Here is a 6,092-nt window from a genome sequence, read left to right on the forward strand (position 1 = left end):
CTGCCTCTATCTAGCTGTTACCCACGGCTTCGCACGCAAATCTTAAGAACCGAAGTCCTTATATTACTTAGTAAATTTTTTTTTTACTATAATAAATTTTAGATTAAATTAGTTATATCTCCGATGCCACGATTGAGCTTGCTTTGTTGTCTCGATCGAGAGAATATGTACACACGGAGTTTTGAGAACCATACTTCTGTCAAAAAAAAAAACAACTAAGGTTGATTTTATAACATTCTTTATATTTGTAGCCAACGTAAGATAGTAATTATGATATCTGCATTACTCTTCTGGTCAAGCATGAGCATGGTTTATATTAAATAAATATTGCAGTTAAAGGTGAATTTTTACGTCAAATTTGAATTGTATTATCTGGATAGTAAAGTCTATGTTTAACAGTGATTGCAAAAAACAGTTTAAACAAAATTTGTCGTTTCTCTTAAGCTTACTCTATGCTTTAAAACTATAAGTGTAATATATGTTTACAAAGAACAGCTGATTAAAAATTTGAAAAGACGTTAACATATGTTTGCTGCAATGCATTTCTTATGGGTATTTCTGTAACCAGTGGGGCGGAATCCTGAATCGGGAAAGGGATGGGCATAGCTTATAAACCTTCTCCGTGGAAAAATACATATACGTACAAATTTTCATCATGATCGGTCCAATAGTTCACGATTCCATAAATGACAAACATACAAACATTCATTTTTTATATATATAGATTATTCACTAAACTACTAAATATTTAACGTGAAATATCACTTGTTACATTTAAAAATAAATTATATGTTTCTGTAACAATTTCATTATTCTCTGCCATCTTATGAATACATGTGGATTTTAAGTATAGACATGTTATTAAATAATTAAGTTGATTTGATAAATTGCAGGTAGTTTAACTTAATGTACTCTATTAAAACAAAAAACCACACTTACATACTTTTATGTAATAAACGAGCCATTACTGTAAGAAAAGGGGTGGGATATAAAGGAGACCTCCCTGAAATATTTAAAACCTAATGCTTTTTGCTTTTTAGTGTATTTTACATTAACAAATATATTGTACGAGGGTCTTCCGGAAAGTAAGATCCATTTAGCGCTATTCGAGTGATGAGCAAACTGCACTATACGCATACGCACCTACTCACAGCATGCCTTGCTTTTACGAAATGGCACCATTTGCAGAGAAATAAATGTAGATTGCTGTTTACTGTGGGAATTTAAGATTTTCAAAATAATCTATCAAGCCGCTGACTCGAAATATGATTAGTTATCCAGTTTTTGACAGCAAGGAACGTTCCAGCAGCAGATTTTTATGGAGAGATAAGTGAAGTGAAGTGAAGTGAAGAGCCCTGATGCGATGAATGACAGCAATGTTCGGAAGTGTTGATGAATTATTTTAGTCATAGACCAAATATTGTTTTTCATCCGTACAACACTATTCTTCTGTATGATTTGAATTTATTTGAATATTTCATGCATATACAGGGTGTCTCAAACCATCCAGCTAAAATGTGTAGTTGCTAAACGGCTAACTGCAGAGGTTTAGTTAAAACAGATTCCCCACTAAACCGAACCTAAGAATTTGTTTAAAGTAATTTAAACTACTCTGTAAAAATACAGTGTCCCAAAAGCAGAGTTTCTCATGTTAAAATCTTAAAACTTTCAAATAAAAACATTTGTGCGAAGATCATTCAATAAGTAACGAGACAAATTAATACTGCTCAAAAACAGTGTATTCAATCAGAACAAAAACTTTGGTTCCCTTTCAACTTAGTACTCAGCAGCACTTGTACACTTGTCCCATCTTTCTTGCCCTTGGCATAAAATTCTTTGGATTGATCTCAAAGCCACTTTTGTATGTGATCTTTGACCTCTTCATTAGATTGAAAATATTTTCTCTCTTTAAGGGGTCCAAACAGATGGAACCGATGGGGCGAGGTCAGGGCTGTAGAGAGGATGTGGAAGGATTACACTTATCATTTCAACAGAGATATGCCTACTGTCTTGAATTTACGAGTCAATCCTAAATCAAGAGAGGAAGTCTCAACTTCAACCAGTCACCCATTACGTTGCTCGCCAAAAACTTTTGTACGTTCACTGTGAAACTGTTCTAACCATTTGCAAGTGTTTGATAAATTCAAAAAATTGTCTCCGTTCACTTTTAACATTCTTTTATGGATTTTACATTTCTCACCTTCTGTGACTAAAAATTGATCACTGCATGTTATTCTTCAACAGTGAAACTCTCAAGCGGTCTTGCCAAATGACTAAGAGTCCGGTAAAGTAAGAATGCAACCTCGGAATAAAAGATAATAAGCTAAAAATTTGCATACGTCTTTATTTTGATGGTATAAAACTTACCTCAAAAGTCTCATATAATCACGTGTACGCGACTTAAGATATTTAAGGTCCAAAGTCACGAAAATCAGTTTTTTGCAAATATCTCGTTTCCCTTACGCTAAATGACTTTGAAGGTGGTTAGAAAACTTATATCACGGAAACTTATCGTCAAATTGTGTATAAAGTAATATTATGTACGTTCAACCCTTTTTGAGATACAGCGCAAAGAGTAGGTGACCGCTTACCTGTATATACGATAATGCGAAGTCAGCCAAGTAGAATACAATAAATAAATGAGTTTTATTGTTCATTATTCAATGTCGTCTTTTGATTTCGGAGCATTATACGTTGCTAAGAAAATACGTACTCCATTTTCAAATTATTCTTGTACAGAGCAGTTTTTTGTTTAAATAGTTGAGCTGATTGATTTAAATCGTGATATTTTTGAACATTCTAATTAACGATATTGTACCTTTTTATAAAGCGCAGAGATCGTATCACATCCCCTAAACGCGTGTAAAAATAATATGGGTTTCTTAGAATGAGGGTATTTATCAAAACTTTTGGATGAATACAGTTTTGTCTCCACATTACCCTTACCCATTTTTTTGAAAAAAATTCTTATTGATGTGATTGAGCACGTCCTATCAAGATAACTAGCAAATCAATATCTTCTCCTACAATGACAGAAGTTTTTTTTAAGTTCAGACTCTGCAATAGCTGTTTCTACAATGAGAACATCAGCATCTTCTCTGGCTTGTTTTGTAGTGATATTAACAGTTTTTAATTTCTTGATTAGCATGTCTATAAATATTTTTTTATTAGATGAATTTGATACAAATTGTTCATGGCTGATTAGCACCTCCATTGTTTCATCAAAGCGGAGTTCGTAAGATTTTGAAAAACCAACATTTCTTCTTAATTGTTCCATTGCTTTAATGTTCTTAGTGTAGTGTGAGTAACCATCAAATACAAAAACGATACTTGACCCATAATGTGTTTGTAAATATTTGACGTATTTATTAAAACAAGGTTATAAATAATCACCACTACTGTACTTATACATAGAAATTCCAAACTCATTCGTTACGGTGTGTAGAAAGTAAAAAAAAAACCGGTCATATATAACAATGGAGCATCTGCTACAGCTTCGCAGAAACATCAAACGTCGTACAAGAGATTTGTGTTTCGAGATATAATATTCATAGTGATATAGTAATATGGACCAAAAGTATTTCTTTTAATATTCTATGTTTGGTAAAAATAAAATAAGTATTATTTAGAGAAAATATAATTTATAATTAATATATATAAATATGTTATATTAAATAATAAATAGTAATGACAATTTAATAATAATAACAATAATAATTGTAATATTAATATGACCAGATGTCATCGCAAGGTATCCAACTTTATCTCCTGAAGTTTCGTATGGATCAGTTCAGCCGTTTTTAAGCAGTAGTAATTTATTGAATGAGTCTCATATATCATTTTAAAAGTCTTCACATATTCACATTTTGGAAAAAAATGTAATTATCTCTGTTGGTTTCAAAATGGCTATCCAAATTGAATAGAAAACAGGGGTTTTCGTTGTTTGTATTGCCATTCCTGTGATATGAACCAATATAAAAATAATTTTTTTCGTTACTTCTTCATACAAGACTTTAAATGATACCATGCATAGCTGCATTTTTGAAACCACTGTAAAATTTATTTTTTGAAAATTATGAACATGCCCGTAACCCAAAAAATTAAAATGATAATGGAGACGTTTCACCAATTCAAATTAAAGGCCATTTGACATTTGAATGTCTTTCTATTCTACCCATTACAAAACAGCGTAAAATAAACTGTATACGGATATTAAATAGAAGTTTTCATTGTTTCTTGTCATATTAGTCATTTAAGAGGCCAGAAAATAAAATATTCAAACACTGTATTCATTGTGTTATTAGATATAAAATTAACCATTTTTCATTACCTCTGTTTCTTTTAAGTATGTGCTTTTATATTTTCTCTTACCGTCTAGGCCATTTGACATTTGAATGTCTTTCTGTTATACCCATTACAAAACAGCGTAAAATAAACCTGTATATGGATATTAAGTGGCAGTTTTCATTGTTTCTTGTCATATTAGTCATTTAAGAGGCCAGAAAATAAAATATTCAAACACTGTATTCATTGTGTTAGTATATATAAAATTAACCATTTTTCATCACCTCTGTTTCTTTTAGTACGTGCTTTTATATTTTCTCTTACCGTCATGGCTTTGCTCTAATGTCCTATAATTTAATACTTTATTTTTATCCTCTTCAACGTCATTTTTATTGGTACACCCAAGCTATCAGATCAAAATTGTCTGTTGTAAGTAAATTTCTCGTTAACTTAAGCTTTAAAATAACACTATTGAAACTGCAAATTTCAAAGGGTTTTCCAGCTCAGATTAGTACTGATCATACTTTTTATTTAAGGTCATGTCATTGGAGGAAACTTCTTGCTAGTAGATTTTTTTTGTAGTAAGAAATCCCGAATTCGAGAATCTCGTTTAGAGTCAAAGTTCTTCTAAAAGTGTATGCCCTCACCTCCACCAGCTCATCATAGTAAAAAATTAATTGCTTAGCATTTTCCTTGTGCTGCTAGCACATTCTACACACAAGGTTACGTCAGTGTAGAAGACCTATCCTTTGACTGTGCTGTAATTATAGTGTCCTGTTACAAGTCCTTTTATCGCCGCAAATCACTTCTATCCAGCTGTAATGGCTCTAGGACAACCTTTCTAAAACAAAAGGAGAGTTAAGCAAGCTTACTCATTCTAAGCTTCATCTTTTTTGTGCTCCTAGGACAAGAAGCATATAAATTGCACTTAGTCCTGTAAGAACCTTAGCGCTGCTTCTGGAGTGGCAGGATATTCAGGATAGGTAAGGTTAGGGAGTATGAAGGAAGAATTAGTGCCCTAAATCTCAAATTCATGTCTCCCCGGAATAAGTGGAGGCCAGATCTGAACTAGCCCCTCCAGTAAAAGTAGGCAGGGTGTTAAACACCATTTTGAGGCTAGCAAAAACCTCTGAGGTTAGGGAAAAACCCTACCAACTCCAATAGTCATATCCCACATTAGACTAAACATATCGAATTGCCCTTGGACCCCAGAATCTTAACATTTGCTGTTAGTGATATGCCGCTCCTGGACATCCATAAGGTTGCCCTCTTATACTCTCTTGTGCGTTAGCCCATTTACTATATTGCTTGTCCTTTGCCCAGGAGTTGAGTACTTTCCATACATATCTCCTTGATATCTAACAGAATGGCTGATGCTCCATGAACTTCGTTGATGATCCCTTATTTGCCAAGATATAGCGGTGTTATTGCCCCTAATTCATGAGTTTTCTGAGACCCAATACAAGAGTGAGACTGTTGAGTCTACTCAGCTTTGAAACATCAATCTAACAACCCTAGGCGATTATTGACCTGGGCTCACTGGAGGTCAGGGCTTTGAGGCCTGCCTGGTTGTGTGTGAAGATGCCGATTTTCATGTCCTGGATACCTCTCTTCAGGTTCTCACAAGTATATTCCATCACAGCTGTTATTTCTGCCTGGAATGCAGAAGTGTATTTACCTAAAGGAAGATAGAATTCCACACTAGAGCTTTCTTTCTACATCCCACACAGACCCTCAATAGTCTTGAATCCGCCTATATAACATTCTAGATCGAAGTGGAGAAGGTTCTCATTCCTGTGAGCAATTCA

The sequence above is a fragment of the Homalodisca vitripennis genome, chromosome 7, assembly GCF_021130785.1.
Source record: "Homalodisca vitripennis isolate AUS2020 chromosome 7, UT_GWSS_2.1, whole genome shotgun sequence".
In the NCBI taxonomy this organism is placed as follows: Eukaryota; Metazoa; Arthropoda; class Insecta; order Hemiptera; family Cicadellidae; genus Homalodisca; species Homalodisca vitripennis.